Source organism: Pogona vitticeps, chromosome 4 (assembly GCF_051106095.1).
Source record: "Pogona vitticeps strain Pit_001003342236 chromosome 4, PviZW2.1, whole genome shotgun sequence".
NCBI classification, from domain to species: Eukaryota; Metazoa; Chordata; class Lepidosauria; order Squamata; family Agamidae; genus Pogona; species Pogona vitticeps.
Genome location: NC_135786.1, coordinates 226,688,495 through 226,702,447, shown reverse-complemented (window position 1 = coordinate 226,702,447; position 13,953 = coordinate 226,688,495). Strand labels below are relative to the sequence as shown.

Below are 13,953 nucleotides of genomic sequence, written 5' to 3'. Positions count from 1 at the left end.
TATTATAATCACTAAGAACTGTCTCATGTTGTTTTCTCCCCACGTCTAAGTCTCTTTGCTAAAGTTAAGTGGGAAGAATGGTAGCAGTCTTATAAGAGGCTCAGTATAACTAGTGTCCTTTAGTTTCAAGGCTTGTCTTTTAAACAGAGTGCTTTTGCCAAGCTTCACATTCAACCAGACTCTAAGGAGTTTTCTTGAGGCCAGAGCCTCATTAAGACTCTGGAGTTTCAGCCCCACGCCAACAGAAAATTGATTCCTGAATGTGACAGTGGTTCTTACCCTGGATTTTGAAGGAATGATGGATAAAGATCCCATCCTAAGAAGAGATGTCAATCAAAATAGACAACACTGAGAGATAGCTGAATAATCCAACATGGTGTAAGGGTATGATAATGCTGTTGAAAGATCCAGGGAAGTTCAGGCTGGAGAAGATAAGATGGAGCAGCAGTTGTCAAATGTGTGAAAATCTGCGTCATATAACATAGGCAACCCTATGCCCTCTGGTTGCCATGCTCCTATGCCATTAGCCATGCTGGATTGGAGTTAATGCAAGTTGGAGTCCATCAGCCCCTGATTGACAGAAGGTTCCATGTTGTCCCTGCAAGATGGAACATCCTTTTGAAAGGTAATTCCAGAGGACAGAGCATGTGGGTGGAAAGAGCAAGGAAGTACAGATTACAGGTAAACTTTCAGTAGAATCTCCTCATAGTAGAAGTTCAGCATTGAAGCACATTATCTGATGGGAGGATCTATAAGCAAAAGCCAAATACCTGTCTTTTCATGGATTCTCTGTTGTAAATCTTACATTTTCCTTCCAACTTGACGATTCTGTGGTTCTGTCACATCCTCCTCTTCCTCCTCCTCCTCCTCCTCCTTTCAAGGCTTTGCATTTTACAGATAATAAGCAGAAAGAAAAAAAGTTGGCCTTAAGGAGCTTGCATCTTAAACTATGATGAGGATGGGACGACAGAGAGAGAAGAGATGCAAGGGTAAAGACATGCAAAGCTTTCTCTCCCTGAGAGGTTTTCTTGTTCTCAAAATCCTTTTGGACGTCTTCCAAATTTTTCTAGTATCTGAGCTAAGCTGTAATGTCAAAATTTGCCTTGAATTTTGCTCTTGATGAAGTACAGTGGCAAACGGTGGTCTTGCAATCTTGTCCCCCTCCCAAGACCTTTCCAGCATATCTTTTTTAATTTCCTTCGAAATTCTCTTGATGGTGTTTTATTCAGAAGAATTCTTAATGGGTGAAGTTTTGCATGAGCAGATCCGCCACACTGAATATCAAGAATCACAAGGAATATATGAGACAAAAGATAATCAGGACCATGACTAGGTTTCACCTGCTCTTGTTGCTACTTTGCAGTGACCTAGTATCTCATGAGAAGAAAAGAGTCCTTGGAAAAAACCTTGATGTTAGGAAGGTGTGACGGCAAGAGGAGAAGGGGACGACCGAGGATGAGATGGCTGGACAGTGTCTGCGAAGCAACCAACATGAACCTGACACAACTCCGGGAGACAGTAGAAGACAGGAGGGCCTGGCGTGCTCTGGTCCATGGGGTCACGAAGAGTCGGACACGACTAAACGACTAAACACACACACACAGTATCCATTCACGTTTAAAGAGCCTCATGGCGCTGTGGTTAAAATGCTGTACTGCAGCCAAAACTGTGCTCACAGCCTGGGGTTCAATCTCAAGGTTGACTCAGCCTTCTATCCTTGTGAGGTTGGTAAAATGAGTACCCAGCTCGCTGTGGGGGGAGCAATGTGTAGCCTGCGTAATTAACTTACAAACCGCCCAGAGAATGCTTGAAGCGCTATAGGGCGGTATATAAGCAGCACGCTTTGCTTTGCTTTTTTGTTAAATAGTTTGGCAGGTAATGTGTAACTGGTTCTTGCAGTTTATTCAGGTTAAGCAAGAGGATGGAAAAGTTGTTCTTAAGACTACAAGCCCTAGTATCCACCAAGGCACACATTCTGTGCTCTGAGTTATAGATGTTGAGATCAGGGATGGAGCTTAAGGAGGTTCTTGAAGAATACTGCATAGGTGTCATGGTACCAAGATTCAGCCCCTTCTGATAGCTTCTCAGCCACTCTACCTTCCTGTGTCTTGAGATGGGGGGGCAAGAGAGTGGTAAGGGTGAGATTCTATAGAGCTTAACCAAAACCCACTTTGTCAGCATTAGCAACCATTTTTCTCTAGGTTGTGCATGCTTCCAAGACATCTAATTCAAAAGTAGCACTGCCACCAGCCCCATTTACCATTTTCAAGATAATGGGTAGCACAGCAAGCACTTTGTTCAGTATCCAGATCTCTTTTACACTCCAAAATCCAATCATCAGCTGGAAAGGATTTTATGTATTTTAGTAAAAGAAAGAACAAAAAGTAAAAAGGCAAAAATCCCACTCAAAATGGGTTTCTCAGTAGAATGGAGCCACAATTCAGTGAAGATTCAAGATGATTCCTAAAGAAAGTTCACACTTTGAAAATGAGAAAAGTGTATTTACCTATTCTAAGCAGAGAGCAGGCTATGAAGGACAAGGTCTACTCATGAGTCATGCAGAGGCAGAGGGTCTCTCCCTGAAGGGTACTCAGTCTAAAAGAAATTGTTCCTATGGGTCTTTGCTTTATGCAGGATAATGCCCTATTTTGGTGGCATGCAGCCAGAAACACTTACTTACCTTTGATCTCTGGCAACCCCTTTCATTTACAGTATTATCAAGACAAGGGGCACCTTTCTCAATAAATTGGCCCAATGACCCTCCTTCCTAGATCCTAAAATGCATCCCCTGAGGCATAGAAGAGAACTAATTAACAATACTCAACATAATTAGATATAATGCTTTGAAATATGGGGAACATAAAGGCATAAACCCGGTTCACTTTGATTGAAGTATTTCTAATAGAAAATAACACCAGCTCCTTCTCTGGAATATTATAGGTGAAAATATTCTCTGGAATAGTCTCCCAGTAAAAGTTAGCAATGCCTCATTAAACCCTTCTTCCTGTTTCTCCTTTGAAATGTGTAAATGAGAAAGGCAGAGGAATTCCTTTGAGATGCTGCCTCTTCCATTTGGTCTTTGCTGTTTGCTTGAGTCCACTCGGATAACCACAGGTGAAATTAATATTTCCAATACTACATATTTCTCCAAAATATCTAATGTTGTTACAATAAGGAAGAAATTTTAGAATGTAGAGTTATGTTAATATTTTGCCAGCTACTCAAAATAGCTAGGATACCCTCTCTTTTCATTAATCTATTTTTCTGTATTAAAAATTACGCATTGAATTATAAATAAAAGGTGTCATCCAGAGCCCATACTCTAAATAGATTTGTCGCATCATCCCAATGTTACTTGAAGATGGTACCTTGCAGTATATGTTGACCTATTTTTGTGAATAGAGATGCAATGAAGTTAACTAAGATGCAGTTGCTCTAAGCCAAGTTTGAAGATAGGGAGAAACATCCTCTGCCATCTGTTTGAGAAGTCCCTAGCAGAGACTAGATGAGTTATACAAGTGTCTAATTGAGGTTAAAATGAAAATATATTAAGTTATGCTAATATTTTTTGCAAGGTTCACTAATCAGGCACCAGGTGTACGTTGACAGCTGGAGATGTTGGCCAACATCAGGTACAAACCACACAAATCCCTGATTTCTAACAGATTGGTGTTCATTGTGATTAACTGTGTATCCAAAGACCATCTAACTTGCCAGAATGGTCTCCAGTGAAGCAAAAGGAAATTAAAAATCTGATTGATTTTGGGAATGAAGTTTGGGAATGCCCCTGGCCCTAATGAGCTCGCTCCTGAATTATTATTTTTTAAATTTGTAATAGTGGTATTCTCCTTTAGCCACCTTCTTTACTTTAATAGATAAAACTGGGACGGTACCTTTGTCATGGACTAAGACAACAACAGTACCTGTCTTTTAAAAAGGGGACCTGAACTCACCAGGGAATTGCTGCTCATTTAGCCTCTTATCCATTGTTGGCAAGCTTGATGCAAAGCATTTAGCTGATAAGTTAAGCAAGTTTGGATGGAAACCCAAAGAGAAATGGAACAGAGTGGTTACTGTCCTAATAGATCCACATGAGATCACTGTGAGATTCAAACTCATTTGGCACAGAAATGGAATAATTCAGATGGGAGGAAACTGTCTGCAGCTTTTTAAAATTTGAGTGGTACTTTTTGTTCCATGCCTAGGAAACTTCTGTGGGATAAATTTGATAAGAAAACTTTGGATAGGATATTGCTTTTCCTTATGCAAAGGTTATAAGCTCATACCAGCTGTTTGGTATGGCCCGCAAATCCTAAAGCTGAGGCTCCAATACTTTGGCCATCTCATGAGAAGAGAAGACTCCCTAGAAAAGACCCTGATGTTCGGAAAATGTGAAGGCAAGAGGAGAAGGGAATGACAGAGGATGGGATGGTTGGACAGTGTCATCAAAGCTACCAACATGAATTTGACCAAACTCCGGGAGGCAGTGGAAAACAGGAGGGCCTAGCATACTTTGGTTCATGGGGTCATGAAGAGTCGGACATGACTTAACAACTAAACAACAACAACATGGGGCAAATTGTCTGACGAGATCATGAGTAACAAGGGGATTAAAACAGAGATGCATTTTGGCTCCTTATCTTTTAAACTTGTTTATGAATGATTTGGCCACCCAGGATGATGGAGGATTATTTTCCAAAACATTTTTTTTATGTAAGGTCAAGTCAATTCAGAGTTATGGTGACCCTTTTCAGAGTTTTCCAGGCAGAGAATGCTCAGACATGGCTTACTGTTCCCTTCTTCTGGGGGCATGCTGAGACTGTGCTGCTTGCCCAAGGCCACACAGGCTCTACATTCCACTATTACTATATGCAGATGATGCTATGGTTTTATCCTTAACCCAGCTGGGTTCAAAGAGCCCACTGATGGCTCTTGCAGCCTATTGCGATGCCAATTTGTTGTTCATCTATTTTGCAAGATCTAAAATTATGTTTTTTCTCAAGAATTGGAAGTATTTCCCTGGACACTACAAAATAATGATCTAGAACAAGTTAAAGATTTTAGATATCTGGGGCTACATGTCGAGTACAATTTTAGCTGGGCTGACTGCCATTAATATGCACTAAACCTAGCTAACTGTGGTATATCAGCTGTTACTCACTTTTTTTACATCAACGGTAGACATCATGTCTCTTCTGCCATTTGTGTATTTAAAGCTAAGCCTTTGAAGCCCAGCTACTTCATGGTATTCCCGTCTGGATCAGTGCATACAATATGGCTACAGAGGAAGTCCAAGTCACCTTTCTGCATCGCATTTTGGGTGTTCCCAGCTTGAGTAGGTTATGCAGCCGTGTATCTGGAATCTGATGTAGTCCTTAAAAGTAACTTTTCCGATCTGTGACGCAGAAGTTGATGCTTATCCTTACTGGCTTACATGCCTTAACAAATTTTGCTGAGTGAAGTTACATGATGGGGTCACAGGTCTATCATTTGATCCAGAATTCTCTTGCAGAGAGTTTATTATTGGATCCCGAACTGCATGGATGGGTCGCTGTGCCCAGAATTTATGCCAAAAGATACAAACTGTTATAAAATGGAAGATGCTGTTTATATAAAGGTAAAGGTTCCCCTTGACATTTTTAGTCCAATTGTGTCCGACTCTAGGGAGCGGCGCTCATCCCGCTTGTCAAGCTATAGAGCCAGTGCCTGTCTGAAGACAGTTTCCATTGTCACATGGCCAGTGTGACTAGGGAACGCCGTTTTACCTTCCCACCGAGATGTTACCTATTTATCTACTCGCATTTACATGCTTTCGAACTGCTAGGTTGCCGAGGAGCTGGGACAAAGTGACGGGAGCTCACTCCGTTGCGTGGACTCATCTGTATACTTCCAGTAAATATCCTTACAGCTGCATTTTGAAGCAGAGGAAAATTAGAATGAGAGGGAAAGTATGGTAGAAAACTTCAAATGATTTTCAAGGACATTCTGGGCAACCCTGTACATGCAACCTGAATGTGTGACAGAGCTTGGAAATATTACCTTCTTTGGTACCACGTTACCCAGACTTCCCTGCACAGCTTGGCCCAGTATCTGTGCTGTGAGGGTATTTTGGAAGTTGTAGTAAAAGAAGGTGGCAGCGGTTTTTTTTCTCCAAGTTCAACTCTAGAATCACAGATTTTCTTGCACTCTAGTCATGTAAAACAGAGTTTGGATTCACTTAACTTGTTACATGATATAACCTGCCAATATAAGCTGTAGGACGGATTGATTGAACAGACCGTAAATCAATGACTTCTTGATTTGTTTTCCAAAGGACACGTCTAAGGGCTTTAAAAATGTGTTTATTGTTGACAAATGAAGACAGGAATAACACTGCAGGATTCAAATTAAAGTTGTTTTTTCCTTGCTTTTACATTTTCTGAAAGAAGCCAGCTGATTAAAGAATAGGCCAGGAAGTTACAGAACTAGTCACAGATTCCTTGATGGACCTCAGAACAGTTGATATTGAACAAGGTGCTGATGTACAGCCCAAGAAATGCTTAAGTCAAAACTTAGCCCAAACCAAAGTCAACAACAGCTCTGTGGGGTAAGAGCTGGTGTCCAACCAGGCTCTTCTGTCACATGGGTCTGCTAAATATATGGGTGTGATCTCATCCTCTGACCAGCATTAATGATGCCTCAGCACAGCAGCAGGCAAGCTAGCAGCCCCATTCTCCAGAATATTGCATGGAACAATGGTACATTCATTGGCATAAGACCCCTTCTAATAGAGGGGGAATGGGAAAGTTGTGTAGGTTAAAGTGAATACCCCCCCCCCCAGCTGTGTCTCTGATTGGATAAAGAATGCAGTCAGTGACTGGCTCTGGATCTGAAGATGGCTTTTCCTCAGGGGGGGAAAGGCAAGGACAGATTCTAGAGGGAAATACCTGAATAAGAACACAGTTGTTTATTTGTTTTTGGATCTGCTTGCCCCATACTATAGATTTAGATTAGGCATCCTTCAGTCTCGAGAGACTATGGTAACGTGCTCTGTATGGAGGAGCTGGAGTGTCCTCTCAAGAGCACAAAGCCTGGGTAAAATAATATGGAGGATAAGCTGTTACCCAAGCAGTAAATCCCCCCTTCTCCACGTCACTGAAATAGTCCAATGGAAAGGCAAGAGCCAATACAGTTGGTTCCAGTGATGTCGCAGGAGTTGCCAGTACGATATGAACTGCCTCCAGAACTCCGGCTCCGGATTTTGCCTCGAGGTTAACTCCTGAAGCCTTTTCCATCAGTGGATATAACCACAAGGCAAAGGACGTTTGAAATCGGCGTTTTCGTACAGCCACCAGAGAAACACCTTCTTATGCCTATCACACCCGCCTAGACCTCAAAAGCAGATACGGAGCAAACTCCATCAGCATTTGTCTAAGCCTGTGCAAAAGCTATGTGTCATCTCATATGGATTAGGATGCAGTGTGATATTGTCTGGTTCAGAATTTGATGCAATTCCCCATGATTCATCTTGACGTCCCAGGTTCTCCCATGGTCTCAGTTCTTAAAAGCACTTTGCTTATGTCCATTTGATGCAAGAACGTTTAATGTGAGCAAAATGGCCATAACATCATTTAGAACAGAATTGCCTCTTAGGAAAAAAAAAGAACTTGAACTGTACATGTCTCTTTCCATTAGCACAATGTCATAAATCATTTCTTCTACAGAAACAGGCTGTAGCATCATCAAACTCTATGTCAGTGCAGATGTCCACACAGTTAAGTGATTGGTAAACAAGAAACTATGCAGCAGATGGAGAAGAACACCTTGAGTCGTGAGATGTAAAGTCAGCACAGCATGTGTTTGTGTTTGCTAAACATCTTTCCTACCTCAGGCACCCTAAGATGTTGTTATCACAATTTCTTTCACATAAATGTGTCTCCTAAAGTATCAATGCAGACCTATTGGTCTGTTACTCTCTCTTCCACCCACACTACGTACATTTCGTTGCTATACTTTGCTAAGTTCATTATTTGCAGACTGGGTCTCACAGACTTCTAGGTATAAATACCAAGATGCAGGAAATATATATTTAAAACAATTTTAGACTGAGTTACTGGATACAGTAATTTCAAGTTTGTTTGGTGGTTAAAAAAAATCCAAATTTCAAGTGAAATGGAAGCAAAAACAAAAAGTCATCAAGCTTTTATATACTGTATGTAAAATTAGAACAAACCAATACATTACAGAGGAGTAGTTGTATAAGCCTGTTATAACAGAACCCAAAAAAGTATCTGGAAGGGTAAGCATGATGGATGAACGTATGCTTGAATATCTATTTACAGCTCTGTATTCAAGAGATGGATGCAGTCTTGAGGCTGCAACATGCCAAATCGCACAACTGGCCACATTGTCATAGACGTACCATTTGAATATCAGCACTAGCAACATAGTTTATCAGTGCAGGCACCCTTTGAAATTTGTGCATTCCGAAAAAATAGCACACAAAACCACCACCACCCTAAAATACAAGACGAGAGCCCTGGAAAATTAGGATAAGTTGGTTAACAAGGATGATCAGGAGACTGGAAATCAAGCCTTATGAGAGAAGACTGAAAGAACTGGGCATGAGAAAAGAAGGCTAAGGGGGAGATGTGATAACACTTTTCAAATACTTGAAAGATAGTCATATAGAAGGAGAGGCAAAATGTGTTCTGGATCATCCCAGAATACAGGATATGTAATAATGGACTAAAGTTACAGGAAGCCAGATTTAAGTTGCATATCAGGGGAAAAAATGTTAACTGTTAGAGTAGTACAACAATGGAACCAATGACCTCAGGAGGTGATATGCGCTCCAATGGTGGAGGCATTCAAGAGAAAATTAGACAAGCGTCTGTCAGGCAAACTTTGATATGGATTCCTCAATTGAGCAGAGGTTGGACTTCATGGCCCTATAGGCCCTTTCCATTTTTCCATAATTCTGTCATAATGTCTAGTACCCTGTGACTGAGTTCAGCAGTGGAAATCCAATTCCATATGGCCCCTCTGTAGACCATTTGAAGTAATGGAGAGACCTATCATATTGCTTCTGGTGATATCTGGAAATGATGACAATTGGAATGGTAACAAAGAATCTTCTGCAATCCTAAAGTCTAACAAGCTTTACTTGGCACGAACGTTTACAGATTCTAGTGCATTTTTCCAGACATATCTTTGCTGTTTTGCTACAAGAGTTAACTCCCCATAACGTGATCTATTTATAAATACAAATTTACTGCTCGTTTCTCTTTATTTACATCTGTATCACACTATCTAATGGTATATACACTGAATGAATAGATGAAATAATAAACCTATTAGCAAATAAACAATAAATCTAGATTTAAAAAAAAATAAAACAAACAAGGAAAGGTTGCTTCCACTGTCATCCATAAATTGTGTAACTTCTTAACTGGAGTTAACTTCTTAACGAAGTTGTTGTAAAGGTGTTAAGTTAATAGATGGAAGGATGAAACACTGAAGAATTTGTACATCTGCACACATAATTATGCAGAAGTTCTGCAACCACAACACCACTGCACAACTGAGCTCCACACGAGCCTATTTTTGCAGCCTGTTAATTAAGTGGAACAAATAGTGCCCAGCTGTGAATTGCGCAGGAAAAGTGAATTCATGGTAAGGTGTATTGATCGACTCAGCAGGAGCAAATTAATTAGCTTCTTTGACTCTGTGATATGTAGGGTATACTTCAGGAGGGAAAGTACAGTATGAAGTAATCGAGTGCATTTCAGCAACAAAAGCAGAATCTGTACAAGTGATGTTAGTGGGGAGAAAACCCAGCTGTCTTTCATGTAGGAAAAAACCACAGTTTAGAAAAACTTTTCTGGAGAGTAACTTAAAGCTCTTAGCTAGCATATCCAGTTATTCTGTGGCCTGGGAACGGAGAACTATAGTCTGTAATATACATTTTTTTGAGGAAGTAGCCGTGTTTCTGTTGCAGCAAAAACAACGAAGAATTGGGTGGCATCATTGAGATGAGCAAATTTTATTTTGCATTCTAAAGCCAGCAATCCGATGATATTTTTGCTGGAGTGAACCAGGCCACTTCTTACCCCTGGAGTTTCTTTACTTGCACCTTTCTGGCCCCTGTGACAGGTTTCTGCTTGTTTTGGTGCAGGTACGATTGCTCTGGTTTGGTTCATTTCCAGCATGTGCAACTGATGGAAACAAACTGGAGCAAGCCAGCAAATTGAACCTTCCTGCTTCAGTTTGCCAGCTGGTTTTCAATTTCTTCACACCACTTTTAACCTTTGCTCCCTGCTCTGGCCCTGATTTTGATCAGGGTCTCCCCATTCCTGCAATTTATATTGACAAAATGTTTTCAATTTGTTTGTTTCATTAGAATTGTGTTTGTGTGTTTGTTTGTGTGTGTGTGTGTGTGTGTGTGTGTGTGTGTGTCATTGCATCATTTCTCTTTGCTGCCCAGAAATAGCTTCCCTTCATCTTAGAGCAACTGACTTGATCTACCTTCTTGGCAAGATGAACTCTGGCTAGAGAGCCATCAGAAGTATCTGACTGTCGCTTCTCCATACTGGTTCACGTTAACTTACAGCTGGGTCAAGGACTGGTTACTACAGCAACCACTGACCTACTTGTTGAGTCTTCACCGAATTCAGAGGTTTAAAATTTTGGAACAGAGCTTAGAAAATGCTTGTAAAAATGGTAAGGAATAACTCCACAATCACAAAAATACAGTACTATAGTTGCTTTTATATAGTTACCTTTATAATTTACATTTGGGCTTGGGCTGAACAACACTTTAAAAGGGAAGACAGAGTCAAAGAGAGCTGTTTTCTGACTGCTCTTCAAATGCAAGACTGTCCACCATGAGTAAGAAAACATGTCCCCTCCCCAACCTGGTTACTTTTATGTTCCATCAAATTGCTACCAATTTATGGTGGCCCTAATATGGTTTTTGAGAGAGTAAGATGTTCAAGGATTGGTTGAACATCTTGCCTCACAGCCAAGCAGAGATTTCAGTCCAGGTTCCTTCTTGAATCTTAGTCTGACACTTTTGTGCATTACACCACACATGCTCTACCCCTAAGTTTAGACCAGACTATTCCAAGATGTGGCTTGCAAGTCAGATGAAATTACGTACTAAAAGTAGCTGTAACTCATAGCTGTCTACTGTGATAACAATAATAATGCATGCTGTCAAGTCATGTCTTACTTCTGGCAATCCTTTCCAAGGTTTCCCAGTATCAACTTCCCAGAAGTGGTTTACCATTTCTTTCCACTGGGGGTGCCCTGGGACTATGCAGCTTGCCCAAGGTGATACAGGCTGGCTTTTCTATTTGGAAACACAGTGAAGAATCAAACTTTCAGTCTTTGGCTCTGCAACCAGACATCTAACTTAGTGAGCTATTTCACCGTTAAGGATTATATGCCATTAAGCCAATTGTGACTTATCCTTTCCAGGGATTCCTGGATATAAAGCACCCTGGGGCTGTGCAGCTTGCCCAGGGGAACATAGGCAGGCTCTTTTCCTGGGGGGCGTAGTGAAGAATAAAACCCTAACCCTATTGTAGCTTAATGAACTATCCAGCCAGCTATAAATAAGAGTTATTTCCCTTTCATCCATTGCTGAATCACACGGATCACAGCATTATCACTCCAATGGAAGGGAGATGTTGTTACAATTCCTTGATATCTCCAAAGAACAACCCTAACTAATGGTAGAGACTTTCATTCCTAAGAACATCGCACTGGGAAGCCCAAATGTCCTTTAAGTTGGCTACATGCTTGTTCTTCAAGAAATGCCAGTTTCCTCCCATGGGCTCTTTCCCTGCTCTCTTTGGTATTGCACAACTACTTAAAACACAGAATTCTCCCTTTTTCGTATCACTGACCTGAGTTATTTTCTGCTTCACAGAACACTTTCAATCTACAGCCTTTATCGGTAACAGAAGACACTTCGGTGTATGAGCTTTTCTCTAAAACACACAAGAGAAATGTTTTCTTGCTCGGCAGGATGTATTAGAAGAAGGAGGGAGAGAGAATTTTTAAAAACTCACTGCACTCCTATCTTTAATTATTGCGTGGAATATTGAATTTTTCACTTGGCTTCCTACATATGTCAAGAAATTAATACATATGTTTCTGATACTGAACAAACTGCACAGTAATTCAATCATCTGTCAATAATGATGAGAGTCACTCAACACAGTGAATTATTATCCTCAATAAACTTTAAATGTTATGTTGAATGTAGTTTTTTTTTTTCTATAGCCAATTTAAACAAACATTGATACAGTCCTACAAGGTTAGACAGTATAGAGTTTGTAAGCAGCTTACAACGGGCAAGGCACCTACACTAGAAAGGTTTTTAAAAGCGTTTTCTTCAGTTTTTTTTTTATTATTAATGGCCCAAATCATTTTAGTTATGCCTGCTGCGGTAACACATTTGAGAAAAATCTTGGTGGCATACTCTTGATGCCAGTTCATGCTGCTGCCACTGAAGCAGCCCCAGACCATGACACTCCCACCGCCATGCTTGACTGGAGGCATGACACACTTGTCTTTGTACTCCTCACCTGGTTGCCGCCACACACGCTTGACACCATCTGAACCAAATAAGTTTATCCTGGTCTCACTGAACCACAGGACATGGTTCCAGAAATCCATGTTCTTAGTCTGCTTGTCTGCAGCAAACCATATGCGGGCTTTCTTGCGCATCATCTTTAGAAGAGGCTTCCTTCTGGGACGATAGCCTGGAGACCAATTTGATGGAGTGTACGGTGTGTGGTCTGAGCACCGACAGGCTGATCCCCACCCCCACCCCCCACCCTTTCAACCTTTGCAGCAATGCTGGCAGCACTCATACATCTATTTCCCAAAGCCAACCTCTGGATATGACACTGAGCAATGGCACTCAACTTCTTTGGCTGACCATGGCAAGGCCTGTTCTGAGTGGAGCCTATCCTGTTAAAACGTTGTCTAGTCTTGGCCACTGTGATGCAGCTCAGTTTCAGGGTTTTGGCAATCTTCTTATAGCTTAGGCCATCTTTATGTAGAGCAACAATTCGTTTTTTCAGATCCTCATATAGTTCATTACTATGAGGTGCCATGTGGAACTTCCAGTGACCAGTCAGAGAGAGTGAGAGCAATAACACCTACTCCCCCTTCACACCTGAGACTTGTGATACTAATGGGTCTCAAGGGCACAGGGAGGGAAAATGGCTACTTGAGCCCAGTTTGGACATTGTCACTTAGGGGTGTACTCACTTTTGTTGGCAGCGGTTTAGACATTAATGGCTGTATGTTGAGTTATTTTGAAGGGACAGCACATTTACATGTTATATAAGCTGTATACTCACTACTTTACATTGTAGCCAAGTGTCATTTCTTCAGTGTTGTCACATGAAAAGATATACAGTGGTGCCTCGCACAATGGGCGCCTCGTAGAGCGATGAATTCGCTCTATGAGGCTGGTTTTGCGATCGCAAATGCGATCGCAAAACGGTGCCTGCATAGGGCGAAAATCGCAGAGCGAAAGTCGGTAAGCGGTTCGCTTACCGACCTTCGCTCTGCGACCTGCCAATCAGCTGTTCGGCGGCTACAAAATGGCCGCCGGAAGCCCCAAAATGGCCACGCGCAGCGTTTTCGCGCCCTCGTAAAGCGAGGGGAGGACGCGAAAATGGCTACCGGCCATCCTGAAGCATCGCTGAACGGTGAGTATTCGGCCCAGTTGGAACGCATTAAACCATGTTGGGTTTTTACGTTCCGTTCAACGATGCTTCCACACAGTGAGGGTTAATCCGGAATGGATTAACCTCGCTGTGCGAGGCACCACTGTACTAAAATATTTATGAAATGTGAGGGGGTGTACTCACTTCTGCTATATACTGTATATGTAATCTGAAACTGTGATGCAGATTCCAAAACCTTGCCGGGGAAAAAGAAATGTTTTTC

At 41.4% G+C, this 13,953-nt stretch overlaps 1 long non-coding RNA gene across 1 annotated transcript in view; it reads right to left on the bottom strand.

Annotated features, from left to right (window-relative positions):
• Positions 1-13,953, bottom strand: part of LOC144588586 (uncharacterized) — a 404,395-nt gene that overhangs the window by 43,773 nt on the left and 346,669 nt on the right. The window lies entirely within an intron of this gene.